This window comes from Prionailurus viverrinus, chromosome B1, assembly GCF_022837055.1.
Source record: "Prionailurus viverrinus isolate Anna chromosome B1, UM_Priviv_1.0, whole genome shotgun sequence".
NCBI lineage: Eukaryota > Metazoa > Chordata > Mammalia > Carnivora > Felidae > Prionailurus > Prionailurus viverrinus.
In genome coordinates this window covers 38828199-38855206 of record NC_062564.1, presented here as the reverse complement: position 1 = coordinate 38855206, position 27008 = coordinate 38828199, and the positions used below count along the sequence as shown (strand labels likewise).

The 27008-nt window shown below is 38.3% G+C and overlaps 1 protein-coding gene across 5 annotated transcripts in view; it reads left to right on the top strand.

Moving 5' to 3' along the window:
• Positions 1–27008, top strand: part of PSD3 (pleckstrin and Sec7 domain containing 3) — a 789820-nt gene that overhangs the window by 299334 nt on the left and 463478 nt on the right. Inside the window, exon 1 of one of the 5 annotated variants that reach the window (XM_047855376.1) lies at positions 18274–18325. The exons of the other annotated variants lie outside the window; for them this stretch is intronic. The gene's annotated coding sequence lies outside the window, so the exon portion shown is untranslated. Of the gene's footprint in view, positions 1–18273; positions 18326–27008 lie in introns of those variants that run through there. 5 annotated transcript variants of the gene reach the window in all.

Below are 27008 nucleotides of genomic sequence, written 5' to 3'. Positions count from 1 at the left end.
ATAAAGGAGGTACTGTAAATTATGTTATAAAAAGGTACTTTTGTCTTAAAAAGTTGAGAATTGCTATTTTAGTTTTTTGAAAATTGGTATTTAAAAACAGTGATTCTTAAGCATAGCAGATTGACCTGTGGAAGTTTTGAAAGTGATCATTGTGAACCTCCCCTACAAATACTAATTTAATAGTTGTCTAGAAATTCTAGGAACTCTACAAACCTTTTCTGCTTCACTACATACTTAGATTATATTCTTTGTATTACACACCTAGAGTGAATGAAGGCAGCTGCTTCAGGCGTCAGGTGACAATTTCTGGGGATTCTGGTGGCCCCAGTTTTGTCCAGCCCTGTCCTGCCATGCTAGCAGAGATGTATTGACAGCTTGGATGCTTGGAATGCTCCTTGAAAACTCAAATTCTATCTTTTATAACTGCATACATATATCGAATATCACCTTGTACTCATTAAAATCTTACCATTTTACTTCTCAGTTATATCTCAATAAAGCTGAAAAAACAATTTGGTACTCTTGAATTTCACCCCAGTAATTCTTTTAAATTAAATTAAATTAAATTAAATTAAATTAAATTAAATTAAATTAGATTAAATTAGATTTAATATGATTTAATTTATTTACGATTTATTTTTTATTTACATCCAAGTTAGTTAGCATAAGTGGAATAATGATTTAAGGAGAAGTTTCCAGTGATTCATTCCCTATAACACCCAGTGCTCATCCCAACAAGTGTCGTCTTTAATGCCCCTTACCCATGTAGCCCATCCCCCCCCCAACCCCTCCAGCAACCCTCAGTTTTTTCTCTGTCTTTAAAAGTTTCTTATGTTTTGTCCCCCTCCTTGTTTTTATATTATTTTTGCTTCCTTTCCCTTATGTTCATCTGTTTTGTCTCTTAAAGTCCTCATATGAGTGAAGTTATATGATATTTGTCTTTCTCTGATTGACTGATTTCGTTTAGCATAATACCCTCTGGTTCCATCCATGTAGTTGCGAATGACAAGATTTCATTCTTTTTGATTGTAGAGTAGTATTTGTATATATATATACACCACATCTTTATCCATTCATCTGTCGATGGACATTTTGGCTCTTTCCATACTTTGGCTATTGTTGATAGTGCTTTAATAAACATTGGGGTGCATGTGCCCCTTCGAAACAGCACACCTGTATCCCTTGGATAAGTACCTAGTAGTGCAGTTGCTGGGTCATAGGGTAATTCTATTTTTAATTTTTTAAAGGAACCTCCATACTGTTTTCCAGAGTGGCTGCACCAGTTTGCATTCCCACCAGAAGTGCAAAAGAGATCCTCTTTCTCCGCATCCTTGCCAACATCTGTTGTTGCCTGAGTTGTTAATTTTAGCTATTCTCACTGGTGTGAGGTGGTACCTCATTGTGCTTTTAATTTGTATTTCCCTGATGATGAGTGATGTTGAGCATTTTTTCATGTGTCTGTGAGCCATTTGGATGTCTTCTTTGAGAAGTGTCTATTTATATTTTTGCCCATTTCTTCACTGGATTATTTGTTTTTTGGGTGTTGAGTGTGATAAGTTCTTTATAGGTTTTTGGATACTCACCCTTTATCTGATATGTCATTTGCAAATATCTTCTCCCATTCCATCAGTTGCCTTTTGCTCATTGTTTCCTTCATTGCTCAGAAGAAGCTTTTTGTTTTCATGAGGTCCCAGTAGTTCATTTTTGCTTTTGTTTCCCTTGCCTCCAGAAACACATTGAGTAAGAAGTTGCTGCGGTCGAGGTCAGAGAGGTTTTGCCTGCTTTTTCCTCTAGGATTTTGATGATGTCCTGTCTTATGTTTAGGTCTTTTATCCATTTTTGAGTTTATTTTTGTGTATAGGGTAAGAAAGTGGTCCAGATTCATTTTTCTGCATGTCACTCTACAGTTTTCCCAGAACCATTTGCTGAAGAGACTGTCTTTATTCCATTGGATATTCTTTCCTGTTTTCTCAAAGATTAGTTGGCCATACATTTGTTGGTCCATTTCGGGGTTCTCTATTCTGTTCCTTTGACCAGACAGACTGTCTGTTTCTGTGCCAGTACCATATTGTCTTGACAATTATAGCTTTGTAATATATCTTGAAGTCTGGGATTGTGATGCCTCCAGCTTTGGTTTTCTTTTTCAAGATTGCTCTGGGTATTCAGAGGCTTTTCTGGTTCCATACAAGTTTTAGGATTTTTTGTTCTAGCTCTGTGAAGAATGCTGGTGTTATTTTGATAGGGATTGCATTGAATATGTAGATTGCTTTGGGTAGTATTGACATTTTAACAATATTTGTTCTTCCAACCCATGAGCATGGGATATTTTTCTGTGTGTGTGTGTGTGTGTGTGTGTGTGTGTGTGTGTGTGCGTGTGCGCGCGCGTGCGCATGTATCTTCTTCATTTTCTTTCATAAGCTTTCTATAGTTTTCACTGTATAGGTTTTTCACCTCTTTGGTTATGTTTATTCTCAGGTATTTTATGGTTTTTGGTGCAATTGTAAATGGGATCGATTCCTTGATTTCTCTTTCTGTTGCTTCATTATTGGTGTATAGGAATGCAACCGAATTCTGTGCATTGATTTTATATCCTGCGACTTTGCTGAATTCATGGATCACTTCTAGTAGTTTTTTAGTGGAATCTTTTGGGTTTTCCATATAGAGTACCATGTCACCTGCGAAGAGTAAAGGTTTGACCTCCTCCTGGCCGATTTGGATGCCTTTTATTCCTTTGTGTTATCTGATTGCCAAGGCTAGGATTTCCAATATTATGTTGAATAACAGTGGCAAGAGTGGACAACCCTGTCATGTTCCTGATTTTAGAGGGAAAGCTCTCAGTTTTTCCCCATTGAGGATGATATTAGTGGTGGGTCTTTAATATATGACTTTTATGATCTTTAGGTATTATCCTTCCATCCCTACATTCTTGAGGGTTTTTATAAGGAAAGAATACATTTGTCAGATGCTTTCTCTGCATCTATTGAGAGGATCATGTGATTCTTGTCCTTTCTTTCATTGATGTGATGAATCATATTGATTTTTTTGTGGATATTGAGCCAGCCTGCATCCCATGTTAAGTCCCACTTGGTCGTGGTGAATAATTCTTTTAATGTATTGTTGGATCCAGTTGGCTAGTATCTTGTTCAGGATTTTTGCATCCATGTTCATCAGGGAAATTGGTCTGTAGTTCTCTTTTAGTGGGGTCTTGGTTTTGGAATCAAGCTAATGCTGGCTTCATAGAAAGAGTTTGGAAGTTTTCCTTCCATTTCTATGCTTTGGAACAGCTTCAAAAGAATAGGTGTTAACTCTTCTTTAAATGTTTGGTAGAAATTCCCCTGGAAAGCCATTCAGCCCTGGACTCTTGTTTTTTGGGAGATTTTTGATTACTAATTAGATTTATTTACTAGTTATGGGTCTGTTCAAATTTTCTAATTCTTCCTATTTCAGTTTTGGTAGTTTATAGGTTTCTAAGAATTTGTCCATTTCTTCCAGATTGCCCAATTTATTTGTGTATAATTGCTCATAATACTCTCTTATTATTGTAAGAGAATTAATATTTTACTGTATGGTACTTGCATTGTTGGTTCCGATATCTCTTCCTTCTTTCTTGGTTTTATTTATTTTTTTAATTTTTTAAAATATTTATTTATTTTTGAGAGACAGAAACAGAGTGTGAGCAGGGGAAGGTAAGAGAGAGAGAGAGGCACAGAATCTGAAGCAGGCTCCAGGCTCTGAGCTGTCAGCCCAGAGCCCGATGTGGGGCTAAAACTCACGAGCCATGAGATCATGACCTGAACTGAAGTCGGAGGCTTAATCGACTGAGCCACCCAGGCGCCCCATTCTAGGTTTTATTTACTTGGGTCCTTTCCTTTTTCTTTTCTTTTTCTTTTTCTTTTTCTTTTCTTTTCTTTTCCTTTTTTCTCTTCTTTTTTTTCTTTTCAGTTTTTTAAAATGTTTATTTTTGAGAGCGAGAAAAACAGAGCACAAGCGTAGGAGGGCAGAGAGAAAGGGAGACACAGAATCTGAAGCAGGCTCAAGGCTCTGAGCTGTCAGCACAGAGCCTGACATGGGCTTGAACTCATGGACCACAAGATCATGACCTGAGCTGAAGTCAGATGCTTAGTGATTGAAACATCCAGGCACCCCTTTTCCTTTTTCTTTTTGATCACACTGGCTAGGGGTTCATCAATTTTGTTAATTCTTTCAAAGAACCAGCTCCTGGTTTCATTGATCTGTTCTACTGTTCTTTTGGTTTCGATAGCATTGATTTCTGCTCTTATCTTTATTATTTCCTGTCTTCTGCTGGTTTTGGGTTTTATTTGCTTTTGTTTTCCAGCTCTTTAAGTTGTAAGGTTATATTGTGTATCTGAGACCTTTCTTCCTTCTTTAGGAGGCCTGGATTGCTATATACTTCCTTCTTATGACTGCCTTTGCTGTGTCCCAGAGGTTTTGAGCTACAGTGTTATCATTTTCATTGGCTTCCATGTACTTTTAATTTCTTCTTTAACTTCTTGCTTAGCCTATTCATTCTTTAGTAGGATGATCTTTAGTGTCAAAGTATTTGTTGTGTTTCCAAATTGTTTCCTGTGGTTGATTTTGAGTTTCATAGTGTTGTGGTCTGAAAATAATGCACGATATAATCTCTATCTTTTTGAACTTGTTGAGGGCTGATTTGTGTCCAAGTATGTGGTCTATTCTGGAGAATGTTCCATGTGCACTGGAGAAGAATGTGTATTCTGCTCCTTTAGGATGAAATGTTCTGAATATATCTGTTAAGTCTGTGTGGTCCAGTGTGTCATTCAAAGCCATTGTTTCCTTGCTGATTTTCTGTTTAGATGATCTGTCCATTTCTAAGTGGGGTCTTGAAGTCCCCTACTATTATGGTATTATTATCAATGAGTTTCTTTATGTTTGTGATTTATTGATTTATATATTTGGGTGATTCCACGTTTGGAGTATAAATGTTTACAGTTTTTAGCTCTTGGTGGACAGACCCCTTAATTATGATATACCCTTCTTCATGCCTTGTTACAGTCTTTATTTTAAAATCTAGATTGATATAAGTATGGCTACTCTGGCTTTCTTTTTCCGACCTTACTTTCAATGTGAAGTTGTCTTTAGGTCTAAAATGGGTCTCTTGTAAACAGCATATTTCTGGATCTTGTTTTCTTATCCATTCTGTTACCCTATGTCTTTTGATTCAAGCATTTAGTCCATTGACATTTAGAGTGAGTACTGAAAGATATGAATTTATTGCCATTATGTTGCCTATAGAGTTGGAGTTTCTGGTTGTGTTCTCCTTTCTAGTCTTTGTGGCTTTTGGTTGTTGTTGTTGTTTTTTCCCCATCTTTTCTCTCCTCAGTGATACCCCCTTAAAATTTCTTGTAGGGCTGGTTTAATGGTCACAAACTCCTTTTGTTTTTGTTTGTCTGGAAAACTTTTTACCTCTCCTTCTATTTTGAATGACAGCCTTGCTGGATAAAGAATTCTTGGTTGTATATTTTTCCGATCCAGCATATTGAATATATCCTTCCAGTCCTTTTTGGCTTGCCAAGTTTCTTTGGATATGTCTGCTGTGAACCTGATCTGTCCTCCCTTGTAGGTTAAGGCCTTTTTTTTTTTCCTTGCTGCTTTCATGACTCTTTCCTTGCCTGAGTATTTTGTGAATTTGACTATGATATGCCTTGTTGATGATCAGTTTTGTTGAATCTAATGGGAATTCTCTGTGCTTTATGGATTTTGATGTCTGTGTCTTTTCCCAGGTGAGGAATGTTTTCTGTTATGATTTGCCCACAGAAACCTTCTACCCCCTTTTCTCTTCTTCTTCTGGGACCCCTAGGATTCAGATGTTATTCCTTTTTAATGAGTCACTGTGTTCTCTAATTATTAAATTAAATTGTGTTCTTTTGCCTTAGTTTCCCTCTTTTTTCTGCTTCTTTATTCTCCATAAGTTTTTCCTCTATATCGCTGACTTGCTGCTCTGCTTCATCCATCTGTGCTGCTGTGGCATTCATTTGAGATTGCATCTGGTGCAGACATCTTGCTCGTATCTGTGTTGATTAAGTCCTTGGTTGTCATTTTTTCCTGTTCTTTCTTTTGGGGTGAATTCCTTTGTTTCATCATTTTGAGGGAAGAAAAATAATTAATAAAATAAAAATAAATAAAAATTAAAAAATTAAAAGCAATGAAAATAATCAAATAAAGGATGCTTGATTCTAGGTGTGTTTTGGTCTTATTATTGAAAGAAGCTTGGTAGAACAGAGAAAAAGGAAGGAAAAGAAAGAAAAAAGAAAAAAAACAGCAAAACGTTTGAAAATTAAAAAAGTGAATACAAGAAAATAAAATGAAATGATGAAAGTAAAATAGACTTTTAAAAATTTACAAAAAAAATAGTAGAAAAAAACTAAAGGAAAATATTTTTCATAAAAACAAAAGTAAAAATAAATTTTTTGAAAGTAAAATAGAATTTAAAGCATTTACAAAATTAAAAAATACAGTAGAAAAATTAAAGAAAAATCTTTTTATAAAAACCAAAATAAAAATATTTTGTCTGTTGGTATTCAAGAATAAGAGAAGAAAAAAAAATTGAATAGGTGACCAGGGAACAGAATGAACTATGATTGAAATTATCCAGTTTACCCTAGATGTCAAACTATGAAGCATTTTATAGTCCATAAACTAAGCAGGCAGATAGACTTGTGCTGTTCCTCAAGGGGGTGATTGGCCCAGCTGAATGGGGCTTGGCATAATGACTCCGTTCTCCACCAGATGGTGCTGCTTAGTTTACTGGGGTGGATAGTTGTGTGTATGTGCATGCGCAGGAGGGATGAAAATTGTGTTACTCAGCTACCCAGTATCTAGTATCAGAACTCTCTACTCTCCTGCTGACAGTTAAGCACCCCTCCTTTGTCTCTGGCTTCTGTCCACTCCCCACTTCTAAATTGTCCACGAACAAGCCTTCAGCCTGCCAAGCGGCACCTCCCTCCTGGGTTTTATCTCAAATGGGGTGTGTTTCTGAACCTCACACTTCTGAGGGCCTTGTGGCTTTGGCCCACTCAGACCCTCTAGGGGTCTTGCTGAGCAATGGCCAGGTGTCAGCCCACCTGCAAGAATGTTCAAGAGACTGTACTGCTGCCAATGCCCAGAGTCTGTGGCTGGGTGCCAGCCTGTCCCTGAAAAAGTTTGTATGATTGTGTAGCAGCAGCGTTTTAGGGATTACAGTAAATCACAACACATTGGTGCCAGGCTTCACCCTTAATGTCCTTGTTCCAACACCTGCAAACATGGCTGTACTCTGGGGTCTACTGGGACCTTCTCCTGTGGGGAGGCTGCACAGCCTCTACCAAGTGTCCTCGCAGCAGGGGAACTGCCTCTCCTTGTGTGGCCCAAGGACCCCTGTGACCTCACTGTCTGCTCCTGAGGATTCGCCCTTCCCACCAGAGCTCCACCAGGTATCAAGCTGGGGGGTTTCAGACTCTCCACTCCCCTATTTATAGAGTCATTAATGGCATTTAATTCCTCTCCTTTCTCCCTTTCTTATTCGGTCCCTTGTGGGTGTTTTCTCTCTCTTTCTCTCCAGCTACTTTTGGGGGGAGTGCTTTTCCTGTTCCTTCCCCCATGTCTCCGTCCTCTCTCTGCAAGTAAAAACAGCTCCCTATTCTCCGTGGCTTCTCTCTCCTCCAGTTCATTTCTCCATACCACGTACCTGCCAAGTTTTGTGGTTCAAGTTGTGCCGATTGTTGTGTTAATCCTCAAATCAGTTTTCTAGGTGTGCCAGATGGCTTGATGTTGACCTAGCTGCAATTCAGGGATGAGAGAGGCAAAAAAAACCTTCAGTGCAGTTCTGCCATCTTGGCCCCTCCCTTCTACCCCAGTAATTCTGATTTTGGTGTGTGATCTTTAAATCTAGTACTCTAATGAATGCCCTGGATGATTCAGATCCAGGTATAGTACTTGGATTGCACTGTGAACAGTCCTACTTTTGAGGGATAAGTGCAATAACTGTGTAGCATCTGACAAAGAGAATAAGGGAAGGTTATGCTCCTTTCTAAGGGTGTGGGAGGTCATGTTAAGAGATTGCTGAGATAAAGTGGAGATATGAAGCTCCTGCTTAGTTGGATTTGTTGTATCACAGAGAGCAATTGCCTTGCTGGAAATGGCAGAGCAAACAGTACTGAGGAACAAAAGCCCGGGAAGAGCTCATCTTGCTCCTTGTACATGAATTTAAACTGTGAGGGATTATGTCCTAAGAAGCTGAGCAGATTTATAGATAAAATACAGATCTACTCTAGGTAATCTTGGAAAAACATGATGAAAGAGGTAAGTGCTAAAAGGCTTTGAGAGGCAAAACCTCTTTTTTTAGAAAGAATAAAGGGAATTGTCGAGACTCTTGAGTTCCAGGGTAACATTCAGTGGAAGTTTAGAGTATTTTAAAAGCATTGGGGGAGTGGAGAGTTCTCCCTGGGTATGAGCTGGTGGTGAGAGCTAACTGATGGATGGTGGAATCCAGATCTAAGGCGAATCTGAGGCAGAATACCTTCCAGGCAGAAGATGCCCAGCAGGGTGGGGAGACAGACTGAGGGTGGAAAGATTTTGACAGGTTAGTGGAACTGAAAGTTGTCTGGAGTGGCTGGAAACCCACATGTTATTAACATTAACCTCCCTAAATAGATGTTATTGGAACACTGTTGGAGAAATGCTGATGTACTGGAAATAGGCCTGGGCAAAGAATCAAGAAGCCTGGATTTTTGTTTGCATCAGGTATAAGATGCCAAAAACTTCCTTCAAGGCAAGTAAAAGCATTCCTGAGAGTATTTACCCTTTCAACATACAATAAATATGTATAGTTGCTAAGCTAGAGATATAGAAATAAAGCCTACAGTCTGACTGAAGTCTGTTTGGGGAAACAGACAAATAATATGATGATTCTAACACACTGTGATACCTGCTATAGTAGAAGTAAGAACAGGAAGTTTTGAGAGGCCATTGGAGGCACACCTAAGTTAGACTGGAGGGAAGGCTTCCTGGGAGAGGTGATTATCTGAGCAGAGTTTTTGAGGGTCAGGTCAAGTGGGTGCTGGGAAGAAACATGTATGAGACAAGGTAAGGAGCATATATAAAGATAGGTTGCTATGAACACCATGGCTTGTTCAGATCAACTGGTGTCAACATGGGAGGAATGAGGGAGGAGGCTTGGGGCAGGCAAAGAGCAGGTTGTGATCTGTTTTGTATGCCATGCCGAGGAGTACACATAGTATCTAGTTTTTAAAATAATGGATTTTTCATATTTGGGATTTAGGAAATAATTCTGGAAGTAGTGTAGGAATTGGGTTGCAGTTATGGAAAGGTGAGATTAGAAAGGCAGCGTACCTTGTTAGGAAGGTCCATACACATACAGACATGTGCGCGCGTACACACACACACACACACACACACACACACACACACGCATATACTAGTGGCTTAAGCAAAATAAGTTTACTGTTTTCTTCCCTGGGAGGAATCCAGACAGATGATTTAGAGCTCAGATGCTGGTTTCACAGTGTTAGGTGATCCTGACTCCTTTGAACTCTTTGGTCTGCCATCCTTAGAACATTTCATCTTTTGATGTGGTTGCCGGAGCTTTGGCCATATTCCTTGAGAGTCAAAAGGTAGAAGAGGAGAATTAGGTAAAGGGGCATGTACTATCTGTAATATAAAGATATTTTGGGGAAGTTGCTCCAGAACACTTTCAGGTATGGCTCATTGTTTATAGTGCTGTGCCAAGGTTGCAGTTAGCTACGAGGGAAATGTTGAAAGTGTAATCTTTATTCCAAATGGCCATGGACCCAGCTAAAAAAATTGGGAATTCTGTTACTATAGGAGGAGGAGAAATAGACAGTTGGGGTTCATCTACCAGTTTCTCTGCCACAGAGTTGTGCAGGAGTGCAGGGAACTGGGGAGGAGGATGGGTGAGGCAGTGGGTAGAGAAGAGACTTACTGTGGACAGAGTGAGGTGCCACTGCTGGCAACTGATTGCTGTGGAAGGGAAGAAAGGAGGGCACAGAGTGTGGTTTCTGCTTTGGGAGGCTGGGTAGATGGTGGTGCCTTTTCACAAGGTACAGTTTCAAAGGAGGAGCAAGTTTGGGGTAAGAAAAAGAATGGTGATATGTTGGACATGTTTGAGATTCCTATGGCACATTCAGGTAGAGACATCCGGTGGGCAGGTGGGTATACAGGTCTGGGCCCGAGAGAAGAGATTTTGAAAGGGGATATAGGTCTGCCCAAGGAGCATGTGCAAAATGAAAAGAAGAGTGAATATGGCATTTTGAAGAAAAAAAAAAATAAAGGGCAGGCTGAGAGAGTAGTGTTTAAAAGAAAATTAGTAGGTTTAGCCAGAGAGATAGAAGGAAAATCAGAACAGAAAGATTTGAAAAATAAGAAAGGATTTTAATAAGGGAGTAATTCGTACTATAGATGAATCTAGTAAGATAAAAAACTGAAGTGTCTAAAAATTAGGAGGTAACTGAATGTAATAAAATAGAGAAATATGTGTGTGCGTAGATAACTCTGTATGTCAGATGTGTATGTATGTATGTATGTATGTATGTATAAAGTTGTTTAGATTAAAGTTGTTCAAATCACTCAGGGTAGATGGTTGCTATTTCCCTGAAATAACCTTGGGAGTGGTCTACATACTCTGTGCCTGTCACCCCTTGGCAGCCCACTTTGGACTTGTGTCACTGAGACAGGATAGTGACTGAATCTCTCAGGCTAGAATTCTGGATATATTTACTGATAAGAGAGAATGTTTTTATGGGTATAGTGGGGGTAGATATTTAATACAAGGACTAGTGTGCCCTAAGCATCATTAAATGGTTTAAAATATGTGATGAAATATTAGGATCTCACCTGCCACTGTCTACCACCTTCTTTGAGCTTTATAGCATCAGGCTGAGTGAGCATGAGGGACTTGTCAGAACTGTAGAGGCCATGATTAGATGTGGAACTGGACATGCTGCATCTTCATTTTAGGATAATCCAATACCTAGAGGTATGATTAATTCATAGGCCCAAAATGATTTTGAAAACTGGAGCATCTTTTATATCATTTTAACCTAAGTACAGATATCTATGGCAGATTTCTAGGTTTTCAACTTCAATGAGTAGAATTTTTTTTACCTGAAAGCTTGGAAAGAAATTTTTTGAAAATACAGAATTTTATTCTGGAGTTCTAAGTTGTTTATGGAATTCTGTTAATAGTTAGACAACACTTCCCTCTGGTGGACAAAGTGTAACACATTTTGGTAGCAGGTGTCAAATTGTCAAGTGCCATTTGCTTTTCCGGCTGGCAGATTTCTTGCAGATTTGTTTTGGAGGTTAGTTAATATGCTTTTGTTCTTTCTGCCTAATCTAATCTGGAGGTTTATAAAAATTCCAGTGGTGTACAAATATGACTTAAATGTGTCTTAATCTCATTATGATGTTGTGAAATTAAAGATTTTGGAATTTCCATGGCAAAAAACACACAAGTTTTTGAAATAAAAATGTTAATCAACTATACTCTCAGATGGACATTTTGGTAGGCCCGTGATAATAATATTGCTTGAATACAAGATGCATTAAGATAATATATGAAACCTAGTCTGGGGTGCTGTTGTTTATTTTTTTCTCATATATAAATTTTGCAAAAACTTCCAAAGAAGTCAGTATTATTGGAGATGTAATAATTGAAAGACTAATGTGGAAGGTCCTAAATTCCTTAACTGATAATTTTTGGTTGCTGCATTTGTTTTGTTTTGTTTTGTATTAAATTATGGTATAGGGTGACAGTGGGATATTTTTAATTTTTTGGGTTCAGTCTTGAGTGAACATTTTTACACATTTATTATGTAACAGATACTCTACTAGAAAATTTTTATATGAGATTAAACCTCAGAAGAATCCTCTGATCCTCTGATACTAGTCCACTCTCCCACCCATTCCCCCCCCTTATCTCACAGATGACACTCATTGAGGGTTAAATAATTAAACACAGCAAATAAGGCATGGAACTGACATGCCAGCTTGAGTGTGACTTGAGTGAACCTAAGTCTTCCACAATATTCTACATTTTTAGAGAATCTGATCAAAGTGCTGCTGTACCCCAGTTGCCATTCTACATGAAAATAGGCTGTAATTCTGACTTTGTCATTAATTGGTATCATGACACTGGATAAACTGTTTAACTTTTTGGCTTCACTTTCTTTCTTTCTTTCTTTCTTTTTTTTTTTTTTTTTTTTTTTTTTTTTTTTTTTTTGTAAATCTTGAAATCAAGATCTTCATGTCTAAGGTTTGGGGAATGAGGAGATGGTGGTATGAGTTCATGCTCCACCCCAGTCAGCTAGAGGCACGCCCTCTTTTATCTCTTTCACATATTGGACTACTGTGTGAGATACCACTTGAAGGCAGAATTCTTAAAAAAATTATGCTGTTGGTCTGTACGATTTCTTAGATGTCATGTAGCTCATTATTTTTTGACAGATGTTAATGCAGTGCAGTACCTCCTTGTATTTTCCTTTGGGAGGGAAAGTAGATATGGCCTGAGTCATCAGATTATTTAATGCATGTTCTTTTCCATTGGTAGTGTTAGGGTGCTGATGACAGGACCATTAAATTAGAAAGAAAGTAGACTGTTGATAGGGGCCATCTTCTGTATCTGAGAATAAGGAGACATCTAAATTCCTTATCCACTATAATTGGGGCACCCAGCCTGCCCCCTTTTCCTTGCACTGAAACTTCAACAACCCAACCCTTCTCATCCATAGGGAAATTATAATGCCAGGAATATGATAGAAGTAAAAAAAAATACACAAAAACACTGAAACATAAATTAAAATTTCTATTTGCTTTTAATATTGTAGAATTAGAGATTTCTTGGCAAGATATAAAATAACAGTGAGCAAACCAAGCACCCTTTCAACATAGCTATGTTACCTGTGCTTTTCCGCAACAATTTTTTTTCCTTATTGTGCCTGTGGTGTTCATATATTAGAGTATCTAGTCAGTGTTCATTCACTTGATAAGACAGTGGTATGACCAAGGCCAGGGTCCAGTCTTAAGGAATAGATAACTTTTTTTTCAGTATATGAGGAAACTTGCAGACCATTTTACAGAAATGTTTCTGTTATAAAGGTGGCATGAACAAATGAACAGGGATGACTCAATGCATATAGCCCAACTATACTAGAAAAAAGCTATTTAGAGAGCTTGCCCTTTTGATGATGGATTGCTAAATATTTAAAATATGGCCTGTTTAGTTGTCCTTGGGGCAACTAGCATGGTGAACTTTGAGTTAACCCTGGTTAAAAAAAGATAATTTTAAAAAGAAGATTGAGGGGCACCTGGGTGGCTAGGTTGGTTAAGCGCTGACTTCAGCTCAGGTCATGATCTCACAGTTCATGGGTTTAAGCCCTACATCAGGCTCTGTGCTGACAGCTCAGAACCTGGAGCCTGCCTCGGATTCTGTGTTCCCTCTCTCTCTGCCTCTCCCCTGCTTGTGGTCTGTGTGTCTGTCTCTCAAAAATAAATAAAGGTTACAAAAAAAACATAAAGAAAAGATTGAGACCCTGTTTTAATGTTCTTTTTATTTTATTTTTTAAAAAAAATTTAATGTTTATTTATTTATTTATTTATTTATTTTTTTTTATTTATTTTTGGGACAGAGAGAGACAGAGCATGAACGGGGGAGGGGCAGAGAGAGAGGGAGACACAGAACCGGAAACAGGCTCCAGGCTCCGAGCCATCAGCCCAGAGCCCGACGCAGGGCTCGAACTCACGGACCGCGAGATCGTGACCTGGCTGAAGTCGGACGCTTAACCGACTGCGCCACCCAGGCGCCCCTTTAATGTTTATTTTTGAGAGAGAGAGAGAGAGAGAGAGAGAGAGAGAGGCAGAGAGAGAGGGAGACAAAAAATCTGAAGCAGGCTGCAGGCTCTGAGCTGTCAGCACAGAGCCCAACGTGGGGCTCAAACCCATGAGCCATGTGATCATGACCTGAGCTGAAGTCACTTAACCTCAGTCACTTAACTGAGATTTGTATTGCTTTTGTTTTTATATCTAGGTAATTAAAAATAAGAGAAAAAAGCAGGGGCAGGAAATAAGTTTCTCTTGCTTAATACATTTAATTGATTTCTATAAATATTTGAGTATTTGCTATGTATCCAGTGCTGCTAATCACTGCTTAGAAGAAGCTGATGAACTTAAAGCAAGATGAAATACATATTCGGAGCCATTTAATAGAGTATGATGTAGTAAGTGCCAGATAATTGATTTAAACCTCATGAACAGATGACTAATTCCATGTTAAAGATCTTGCAGGGACAGACTGTTGAGATCACGAGCAGTGTGGGAAATCAGGGATATGTGGTCATCATACTATATACAGCAGAAGAGACAACACAGCAGGGTATGAAGGAGTCATCAGAGACTTGGAGGGATGTTAATGTGTTCTCTGTCTTAAAGGATAGGTGATATTTGAATATATTTGAATATTTGAAAGAATGGGGAGAGTATTCTGTTCTGCAGAAGATGAGAATTATGTTATGGAAACAGTGGAATATTGACACAAGTGGAGAGGTGAGTTAAGGTATCATGGCCTTTTCTATCAGTTCAGAAAATTGTGATTTAAAGTCTATGCCCTGAGAAGCTTTTTTAAATCCTTCTCAATCTGATTGACCATCTATTTCTTTGAGGGCCCTCTGTACCTTAGTGTCTGCCTCTGCTTTTGAATCAGTCATTCTGAAAGGCACTAACTTATTTACAGCTTTTTATTTCTCTAAATGAGACTGACACTACACCTTGTTACCTTGATAGGAATTTGGCTATTTTTGAAATTCCACGTTCATCATTTTACCTATTACATTCATGGTAGATTGATTACTACTACAGATAGTTTGATTTTAACTATTTTATATTGAATAATAAAATTTAGATTTTTGTGATGTCTTGCTCTCATTCTCATGTGCTGAGTGCAAAAGACATAAAAATTGAATCCTGTTTAGCAGTACATTTAATCAATTTGTCTTATGAAAAAAGACTAAATGAAAGGAAATTAAAATCCGGCCACTTATGTATCATGAATATTATTGTGTTTTTTATTTATCTGCTGTGTGTTATTCTACTGGTATTTAGGAACTCATTTTTATTTCTGAAGTTGAGGGTTTTTGTTTGTTTTTTTAATGTTTATTTTTGAGAGGGAGAGAGAGACGTGAGCCTGGGAGGGGCAGAGAGAGAGGCACACACAGAATCTGAAGCAGGCTCCAGGCTCTGAGCTGTCCACACAGAGCCTGACGTGGAGCTTGAACTCACGAACCGTGAGATCATGACCTGGGCCAAAGTTGGATGCTTAATGGACTGAGCCACACAGGGGCCCTACTGAATTTGAGTTTTAAAGAGATATTTTACAATTAGTTGCTCATGATGATTTTTCTTAACTTGGGTTGTTGTTTTAGGATATGAAACTGCCACTTCTGATGTTTGAGGTTTAGCAGTAACGTGTTAGCCCTAGAAGAACTGTGCTTGATAGAGGTATCTCTAGGCCATATGATCCTTCCTAGCAAGCAGCAAAATGAAATTGAAATCTGCAAATCATTGCTGATATTTCTCCTCTCCCCTCCTACCCATTTGCTCTTAACTATAAAATTCTTCATTTCCACTGGTTATGATCTTTGACATCTGATTTGGGTGTAATAGTTTTTGTTTTGTGACAATGTAAAAAAAATATTTCCAGATCCTTTTGGTGCATTAAAATTTCTTTGAATTACTTAACTTAAAAGGAAAATTTCTTAGGTGATTGAGAGCTGTGAATGCCTAACATGAGACCCTCTGAGGGAGGATTTCTCCTCTTTAGAGTGTCTGTGAGAGCCCAGAAATTTTATGCAAATTTTATATAAATATCCATCTGGGTGTTTCCTATTGGGAGAGGGTCCATAGCTTTTTCTAAGTGGTCCATTTTACCGAAAAAGTTAAGAATCACTTCTCTGAGACTTGGGTAACAGAAAAATCAGTTTAAGGATTATATTTTCCTAGTCCTACAAATATAACTACTATCTTAAATCAAGCACACTAATACTATGTTTATAATAAAATAACCTCTTTTAAGTAGTTCACTTATTGAATCTATATTGTCCTTTTTTTTTGTTTTTTTGCATGATATACCTCATACTGGAAAGGCCCAAGTGATTGATTTATATATATTTTTTCCACTTAAAAGTTGATATAATTACTGTATAGGGATCATTTGGTATAATTTTCATTGAAATGGTGAGTGGTGAAAATTTTTGAGGTCCATATATCCATGGATTGCCTTGTAACTTATCATCATCATGTTAGTAAAGAATTAATGAATACCAGGCACCTGGGTGGCTCAGTTGGGTAAGGGTCTGTCTTTTGATTTTGGCTCATCATGATCTCACGGTTCCTGGGGTTGAGCCCCATGTTGGGCTCCACCCTGACAGTGTGGTGCCTGCTTGGGATTCTTTCTCTCCCTCTCTCTGCCCCTCCCCTGTTCAGGTATGGGTATGAATGCATGTGCATGCACAGATTTTCTCTCTCAAAGTAAACTTAAAAAAAAAGAATTAATGAATAGCTTTTAACGTTTGAACACTATGGTAGTTATCCAGGACATAGAAAATGTGAGATAAAAAGTAAGTAGGGAAGGTGGTATGAAATCATGAATACATAAGGACCCAATGAAAAGTACAGGCAATATATGTTTTAAGGCTAAAATGGAGGGAACGATCACTATGAGTTGGGTTAAGCATGGAGGACTTCAGTGAGAAGTAGAATTGGAGTGGGGACATGAGTGATGAGTAAGACATCGTTGGAAAGGAGGGAGTAACTATAAAATAGTTTTATTAGAACACAGTCATAGATCCATTCACTATGGTCTGTGGCTGTTTTTGCTATTATGGCAGAGTCACATATTTATATAGAGACTCTGTGGCCCTTGAAACTGAAAATATTTACTATTTAGTCCTTACAGAAAAGGTTTTGCTGATCCCAGTGTTAAACAGTTACAACTTTAATTTAGTCACACTGGGAGTCCATTTAAAATTTGTTTTGTTTAGGTGAAGGGGAGGCATATAGTGGGACAGTGATGACAACAATGCTTTAGGAAAAGTGCTTTATGAAGATTAATATAGCAAAATTAATTAGAGTATATTAAAGGATATGCATTCATGCTGAGGTGGGCAGTCTGTTTAGGACCAGTAGCTAATTCCTAAAGCAATAGTATCTGCTCTAGAGAAGTGATAGTAATAATGTAAATAAAGGGATAGACATAGCAGATTTTAAGAAACTAGTTAGTCTTAGATACTAAAGATATAGGGAGATGTAAGGACTCTAAAGAGTGGCACTGGGGCACCTGGGTAGCTCAGTCGGTTGGGTCATGATCTCACAGTTCGTGGGTTTGAGCCCTGCGTTGGGCTCTGTACTGACAGCTCGGAGCCTGAAGCCTGTCTTCAGATTCTGTGTCTCCCTCTCCCTTTGTCCCTCCCATGCACAAACTCTCTCTCTCTCTCATTCTCTCAAAAATAAATAAAACAACAAAAAAATTAAAGAGTGGCACTAAAGTGACAGGAGAGGTTAATGTTACATTGAAGTAGGAATTCTCTCTCAGACACTAGTTTTTCAGGGAAGGTAATCAGTATGATTTTGACATGTTGAATATGTAACATGAGACATCTGTCAGATAGAAATTGTTGATTCTTTGCTTTTTTCTCTGCTTCTCTGGACAGACCCAACTTTCATGGGATGATAGGCACAGTTCCGAGCTGAGGCTGCCTTTAGTTGTTCACACCCCATACAAGATCCCAGGAAAGAGAGAATCTGTTTCCTCAGTCCCAAGTTTCCTTCTTCCTGGTAGTGCCTTTCAAAGTGTAAAGGCAAGATTATAATGTGGTTGTGTAACTCATGGTCTATTACTGGCAGTGACTTGACCGCTGTCAGTGGTCTGTGTCAGAAGCACAGAGTAGAGTTCCCAATGGCTCTCTTGAGCATATAGAGTCAAGTTAGCCCATCATACAAAACTTAGATTCTTCCTTTGCATTCTTTACATGAGACACACATCTCTTCTAGACTCCTCCTGAGACACCCCCTGTCCCTTCCCCCCATACACAAACTTACTTAGTGCTATAACTATAACATAGTTTATATGTGAACTGCTTCTAGCTGTGGTTTACTTTGTATTTGTTTTCTCATTATGTTGTCATTAACCTAAGTTTCTCCTGTTGTTATTATCATAGGTTGTGGGGTCCTTTTGCCAAGACAGATAGGAATGTAACCTTGAGACCTTTAACTGTCCTTGGTAAGATTTCTTTCATGTTTGGCTTCCTTCACTCTTTTTTTTTTTCAAGTTGTTATTTAAATTCTAGTTAGTTAACATATAGGGTAATATTTGTTTCAAGAGTAGAATTTAGTGATTCATCACTGACATGTAACATTCAGTGCTCATCACAAGTGCCCTCCTTAATATCCATCACCCATTTTGCCCATATCCCACCCACCTCCCTCCCTCAACCTCAACCCTCAGTTTGTTCTCTATAGTTTAAAAGAGTCTCTTATGATTTACTTGACTTCCTTCTCTCTTGTAATTAAAAGGATATAAACTGGTCTGGAGTTCTCTTTCTCTCCTTGTTCTATTACCACAGTCCAAGTCTAGACCCTGCCCCAGGTATCTGGTCTGGCTGATTGTTTCTTTTGAATTGACTAAATTATTGACATCGTTTCCTTTTTATTTATAGTGGTCCCCATGTGATTAGTACTTTGTACTCAACAGAAGCGTGAGATGGACTAAAGCTCAGGAGAGATACTGGTTTTGGATACCTGGAATTATCAGTGTAGAGCCCTACTTTGAAAAAAACATTTTGTAGTTTTCAGTTACTTTTTCATGTGACCTTTTCTAATTTTAATCTTACAGCAAGCTTGGGAGGTAAACATCTATTTGCCTACATTATTGTTTGAATCCTGGATCAAAATTAATTGTAAATTTTCATTTTAGTGAGTACAAAAGGCCGGGGAAAAAGTTGACTTTTAATGAGTTTTTTTTTTAAAGTAATAGTTGAAAGCTGAGACTCAGAAAGGCAAAATTATTTGCCCAAGTTATATAGTAAATAATGGAGCAAAGACTGATTGCCAGTAGTAATAGTAATATCAGCTAGTTCATACTAAATATTTCCTATGTGCTGGGTGCCATTTTAAGCACTTTATGTCTATTAACTCATTTAGGATATTTTTGCCACCATTCCAGTTTGTCTTTTGGATGATAAATATTTATTCCAAGCTCTAGCATTTTAGAAGGCAAAGAATACTAAGTGAGAAGAACAGTGAACTGCGAACTAATTAATTCTATTAACTATAATTATAGGGCAGAGGATATACAATAAGCCCAGGGGACAGCAGCATGGCAGAAGAGGTAGAACCACCTAGGACAGCATATTGCTAATGAAGCCAATGGGAGACAGAGTTTCTAAAAGAAATTCTATTCCCTTCCATCCTTTGGCTGACCAGATTGTGCTCTGTTGTTGGGGCTGGGTCTGGAGTTGTTCTGATCTTGCTTCCCTGCCATCTAGTTCATGGCTGCCTTATTGGTGCCTACAGAGAGGTGCAACATTACATTTTACACTAATATAATTGATACAAGATGCGAGATTTTGAACAGAATCTCTTACTGAAAGAAGGAAAGAAAATAGAAACAGCAAATAAAGGAGCTTCTAGGATAGAGAATTATGTTAAGTATGGCCTACTGAGCCCTTCTGGCTAGCTTCAGTTGCCCATTTAAATAGTTGCCAAGTTTTTTATGTTAGGGGAAATTCAATTCCTCATTGAATTTGCTTTCAAGTTTTACCTTTGTGTATGGATGAGGATCCTCTCATTGCCTCTTTAGCTCAAGACTCTACTTTCCTTCAGCTCTAATGCTATCCTCGTGATGTGGAAATGTTGGGGTTCAGAGCTGACAGCCAAGAGAGAATTCTTGAGACATCTTGGTGCAAAAAGGTGTTTTTTTTGTTTTTGTTGTTTTTTAGTTTATTTTTGTTTATTTTTTGAGAGAGAGAGAGAGAGAGAGAGAGAGAGACAGAGAGAGAGCAAACAGGGTCAGAGAGAGAGAGGGAGAGAGAGAATCCCAAGCAGGCTTTGCACTGCACTGATGCAGGACTTCAACCCACGAACCATGAGATCATGACCTAGCTGAGATCAAGAGCTGGACGCTCAACCAACTGAGCCACCCAAGTGTCCCCAAAAGGTGTTTTTGTTTGTTTGTTTGTTTGTTTGTTTGTTTGTTTTAGCACAGGGACAGGACCTGTAGGCAGACAGAACTGCACTGGGGTTGTGATGGGTGACTGATTATATACCTTCAGGTTGGGAGGGGGTCAGGGATAATGTAAGTCCAAGGTATCTGGGAAACATGGTTTCCAGGACCTTGAAGGGCTAGCTGCTGTTAGGAAAGGTCACTTATTACTGTTTAGTAAAAACTCACTCGTGAGACACTTCAGATGTGTATCAGGGGACCATAAGCTTGGAGTATGATTGCCAACCTATATCTTGGTGGGGTAGAGATAAAAGAAGTTTCTAAAGAAATTTTTGTATGTTAAAGTAGGCTTACAGGATCCCCGAGGTTGGGAGAAAGTTAAGCTAAGATTGCATTTTGCCCTGAGCAAAGTGTCATAGAGGCGGCTGTCTTTCCAGAGGAAGGTCACTCTGCCTATCTCAAGGACTTGTCATTGGGCTATAAGTTGTAAGGAAATTTAATTTTTTTCTTCTGCCTTTGTTTCCCACATGTTTCCTGGGTCCGCTACATGAGGAAGGCAGTCTCCTGGCTGTAAAATTTCTCCCTGTTTGTAACATGCAACCTGAGTTTTATGCCATCTTGAACTGGCCTTGCAGTTTGTTGTTTGTGCTTCCTGGGTATCTCAGTGGCATGGGGATACATCAATGAACAAAATAGAAACAAGTCAATGACTTCAGGGAAGTTTCAGTTTGGTGTTTGGGGGTTTATATATTGATTACATTCTGAATATTAATTAGCAAGCTGTCAGTATAAGAACCTATTTAGGGTAATATTGGAAATAACCAGACTATTCAACAATAACTAGATTATATTATAACTAAAAATGATGTTTACATTGTTTATATTAATAAATAATAACATGATATTAGCATTACTATAAATAAGTTAGTACAGTCAGCAAGGGAAAAAAGTTCAAATTCCCTAACTGTGCTAGATTAAAAGAGAGGAATGAAGTATAATCCAATGTTAAGTAATGATTTTGTTTGTTTCCTTCTGCTCTTCTGTATATTCATATTTGTACTGGCAGCTAAATTCCTTCTTCGTTTTTTTTAACTTTGGCCCGAGGGTATTTCTTGCTCTCTTTATCTTTTAATTGTGTGTTGGCCAGTTTTCTTCAACTTGATACTCTTGATCTGTAAAAAGGAGTTAATATCTTAGGGTAGGGATGTTTTCCTGAGAAAGGTATCAGAAAAGAAGGAGTGGCCTTATATTCAAGTTGTTACTGTTTCTGTATTAGAGATGTTTTGATTACTTTCAGTAACAAAGAACTTTTGGAGAAAACACATAGCTTGAAACCACTAGAGATAATGCTAGTTGGGATGCTTCAGAGATTACTAAAACAGGTTTAAAAAAAGGAGGAGAAAATATATTTAATTACACAGTTAGTAATTATTCCTGAGGAAATGATCCTAGATTTGGAAATGTCAAAGGTCATTGTAATGTAGCTTTTTAAAGATGATTTCCAAAGGACATACAGTAAGTGGTTACATTGTGGGGGTCACCTAAAGTGAATGGATACTGTAGATTAGGATAGAATTTCCAATTGTAGCATCACACAGATTTAAATATTGCTGTATCTTAAGACAGAACTAAAGATATAATACAACTCAAAGTTAAGACTCCAGTGGTGGCAAAGACCCTAATGACAAATTGCATGTGAAAAGCTTTAATAAAATAATTCTCTAAAATGTAAGTTAATAAAAGCTATTTTTTAAATTGTTTTATGTGAAATGTTGTTAAATATATGTACAAAAATGGGGCGCCTGGGTGGCGCAGTCGGTTAAGCGTCCGACTTCAGCCAGGTCACGATCTCACGGTCCGTGAGTTCGAGCCCCGCGTCGGGCTCTGGGCTGATGGCTCAGAGCCTGGAGCCTGTTTCCGATTCTGTGTCTCCCTCTCTCTCTGCCCCTCCCCCGTTCATGCTCTGTCTCTCTCTGTCCCAAAAATAAATAAAAAACGTTGAAAAAAAAATAAAAAAAAAATATATGTACAAAATTAACATAAAAATAAACTGTATAAAATTAGCCTAAATTATAGGCAAATTTGTGCAAATATGTACAAATTAACGTTAAAAGTGTTAAAAGATAAACTGAGGTCTATTAAAAATTTTAAGAGTTTATTTGAGCTCAAGTTGATTTGGATCAGTATCCAATATAGGCGATAGGAAGGAGCTCCAACTTGCTGTACAAAGAGGCATAAGGGAATAGGAACAAAAAAGATACAGTAGGCAACAAAGTGGGGTGGTTCTTGCAAAGTTACTTTCCTTCAGGTGTTAGCAAGGGTCTGTCAGGCATATTACCTAACTAGTACTGATCAGGTGATTCATTCCTGATTGACTGGTTTAAGATTACATTTCTGGAAGAGCCAAAACTGTAATTAAGTTATGTCTCAGTTTGGTCATGTGGAGTTAGCAATAAGTGACTCCATTTGGTGCCAGTTGTCTCATTTTTTATTTCTATTTTTTATTATTTTGTGTGTTTTTTTTTTAATTTTTTAACGTTTATTTTTGAGACAGAGAGAGACAGAGCATGAACGGGGGAGGGGCAGAGAGAGAGGGAGACACAGAATCTGAAGCAGGCTCCAGGCTCTGAGCCATCAGCCCAGAGCCCGACGCGGGGCTCGAACTTACGGACCGCGAGATTGTGACCTGAGTTGAAGTCGGACGCTTAACCGACTAAGCCACCCAGGCGCCCCTATTTTGTGTTGTTTTTAACATAGGTTACCTTTTACCTTAGAGTGGTCTTTTTTGCTTTTAACAGTATTTCATAGTATAAGGCTCTGGCATTATACCAATCTTGGTATTGCTCACTCCTCTTTTCTGCTCACTTGGATTTATTTCATGTTGTATCTTCCAAGATTCTATTTATCTCTTTACATGAAGCTTAGACTGTACTTTATAATAGAGACAATAGACTAATATATAAAAACTAAATTTGTGTAATCCTGAAATTGGCATCGAGTTTTGTTTTGTTTTTTTTTTTATTTTTTTTATTTTTGGGACAGAGAGAGACAGAGCATGAACGGGGGAGGGGCAGAGAGAGAGGGAGACACAAAATCGGAAGCAGGCTCCAGGCTCTGAGCCATCAGCCCAGAGCCCGACGCGGGGCTCGAACTCACGGACCGTGAGATCGTGACCTGGCTGAAGTCGGACGCTTAACCGACTGCGCCACCCAGGCGCCCCTGGAATGGAGTTTTGTTGTTATTGTTGTTTTTGTTTTTGTGTGTGTGTTTTTGTTTGTTTTAAGATCTAAGAACCAGACTTAAAAAGTAAACTGGAAACTGGCTCCTCATTTATTGGAATTAGCTCAATGTAAGAAAGTTATTTCAAATAAGGAATTACTGTTACCAGTTCTTCTGATAATCTTGTCTTCCACATGGATTTAGGAGTGAATGAAAGCAAACAATAAAATAATAGGGGATATGGTGATAAAAATTGGCATCATGTAATCAGTCTTGATTTGTAAGAAGGTTTCAATTCTAAAATCTCATATTAAATTGGATAACAGTTTGCTTGCCTGTCTGTATTACTTTGTTTTAAAATTTTGAGAAATAACACAGAGCCCTAGAAATAGTAGACATAGTAGGTCTGCAGGGCCACAACGGGGAAGGAGGCAGAGAGGACTGGGGAGAACACAACCCAGTCTTTAATATGGTTTTTGCAGAAAGGAATGGATAAGGCAGGGTAGGTCCTTGAATACATTTAGGATTGGTAGTTCCTAGGTGTCCAGTACAAGGCCCTGGAGGGAATAGGGTAGGAGGAATATTGGTTTAAGAGTGTGAGAGATTGATTTAGGAAATGGGGTCTGACAGTGGATTGGTTGGTTTGTATATCAAAAGTGCACTCCCAGGGGAGTCCATTGCAATCTCTAGGAAATAGCTAATGGGATTGGGGAGGGGTGCTTTGCCTCTTCAAGATCAAGATACTCCAAATGCCAGAGCACCAATACAGGAAATAAGAAGATATAGTCAATACCAACTTTATGTAAATGTTCAAAATATTTTATAATTTAAATTTCTTATGTTTATCAAAAACGTACAATATTCCTTTAAATTTTAATGAAAAGGTACATTTGATAAATCTGGCTCTTTTTGATTTGTTTACTCTGATAGTTCTGGAAAAAACTGTTTTACAGAAGAGGTACAAACAGAAGATTGGTTTGAAATTTTTAATGGTTCTCTCCTTTGAATATTTTGATATTATATATCCTTTAAGAATAATGGCAGTGTTATTAGATTACATTTCAGAAAAAATATAATTGAGGACTTCAAGATGGCACTACTGTCAGTCTAAATAAAGAGGTAAACTGAGGCAAGCTTGAATCATCAGAAATTGAGTTAGTTTGGGAATAGCAGAGCAATTGCAATTTGGGAAATGCTTTCTGTAGCAGGCTACAAGTGAGTCCATCGAGGGTTTGGGTCAGGCTGTATTTCTGGCCAAGGAGTGCAGAGGAAAGGGCCAGCCAGAGTTCAAGCAGGTAAGTTCATTGGCTTGAGGACGGGCAGAGAGTTGTGGCAGATGTTCATTGGTCAGGAGATAAGTCTTGGTCTTCTGTAATTCAGGCATTTATAGGAATCAGTCTCTTAGTTACTAAGTTCTGTTTTTCTGAGGGTGCATGTGTGAGATTCTCCATTTCATATCCCCTGGTTCCATTTTAGATTGAAAGAATTTTCACTTCACCTAGTTATGGACTCAAGTGCTGTTTTTTATACATACATTATTTAGAGATGGTGGCCATGAGAGACTAGAGAATATGTAACAAATTTACTTTTGAGTTTTACTTTTTGAAATAGGGAGTTTTACGTGTCAGTCTAAGATAGTGTTAGTTAAAGCCTAATGTGAAATGCTAGACATTTGGAATTGAGACATTTGTGACGTGGAGACATAGTTCTTCACGGTCACTTGTAGTTGCAGTTATGTAGCCTTTATAATAGCAGTTACTTTGTCAAGCATCCTCATTCTTGTATTTTAGGCTTTTTGTTTGTTTTTCTCCTTTAACATTAGCTTAGTAGCATATACCCATTTAGAGACTGAAGGAAATTAAGATGAAGGAGGAGCTTTACACATGCTGTTGCTTCAGCCATTCAACCCTTTGTTGTTTTGTTTGTGATAAGACAACACAGCTACTAAGTATTGGGAAGCAGTATGTTTTACTTTTTCTTTCCCCCAGGGTCATCCATTGACTTTTACTTGACATTGGGGAGGATGCACGCTCAGAGGATGTTAACAGAAGAGTGATGAGAAGTAGCCCAACCCTCCAGTTAGCTGTTGAAACCATAGGGAAATTGTGACCTTCAGTTGTGTTTCATAGGATCTGGAGAGTTGTATTTAGCAGAAAACTTGAATTAAATACTTGAACTAAAGGTTTATTTCTCTCCAACATAAGAGAAGATGGGAATGGGAGATCTATGGTGGGTTTGGGGACTCTCTTTTTGTTTGACCTCCCTAACAGGATGCTTACAGTTACGGATTGCTGCTTTAGGTCTAGCCTCCTTCCATATTCCCAGCAGAAGAAGTTGGGGAGGGCAAAAAGATAAATGCTTCTGTTTCTTCCCCATGTAGAGCTTTTTTGAAAGGCATGCCTGATAACTTCATCTGATATCTCATCTGATTCATTCATTGATTGGTTAATGTGTATATGAAGCCAGCAAAGGTTGTCCTTTGTTTTTCTAACCAACTCTAGACAAATAGCAGCTTTTCTTGGAGAGGTTTTCAAAAAAGGAGAGGCTTTTGAAAAATTGGCAGTTTTAGTAAAAAAAATGTGATATTGATACTAAAAGTAATGATGATTATGGAAAACAGTACTCATAAACCTTAAGCTCTTATTATATACTGGTTGCTACTTTGAGTGCTTTATTTATTTATAGGCATAGTTCATTAATTCTCAGAATGATCCCATTGTTTTCCTTATTTTTTTTTTTTGGATGAAAAAATTGAGCCCTTTAGAGGTTAAATAATTTGCTTAAGTTGACATAATTGAAAAAGATGGAGCCCAGATTACAAGCCTGGATCCTGTGCTTTAACTATATTTTAATACTGCTTTATAATTGAAAAATCTGCATGGGCGCCTGGGTGGCTCAGTTGATTAAGCATCTGCCTTCAGCTTAGGTCATGATCTTGCAGTTTGTGAGTTTGAGCCCCGCATTGGGCTCTGTGCTGACAGCTCAGAGCCTGGAGCCTGCTTCGGATTCTGTGTCTCCCCCTCTCCCTGCCCCTCCCATGCTCTTGCTCTGTCTCTCTCTCTCAATAATAAGTAAACATTAAAAAAAAATCTGCAGGGGCACTTGAGTGGCTCAGTTGGTTCGACTCAGGTCACGATCTTACCATTCGTGAGTTTGAGCCCCATGTCCATCTCTGCGCTGACAGCTCAGAGCCTGGAGCCCGCTTCAGATTGTGTGTCTCCTTCTGTCTGCCCCTCCGCTGCTTGCACTCTGTCTCTCCAATTGTCTCAAAAATAAATAAACATTAAAAAAAATTTTTTTTTAAAAATCTGCAGTTTAGGAGCACCTGGGTGCCTCAGTTGGTTAAGCCTCCAACTTCGTCTCAGGTCATGATCTGAACCCATGATCCATGGGTTCAAGCCCTGAATCAGGCTCTGTGGTGACAGCTCAGAGCCTGGAGCCTGCTTCAGATTCAGGGGACCCTCCTTCTCTCTCTGCCCCCCCCCCCATCAAAAATAAATAAACATTAAAATAATTTTTTTTT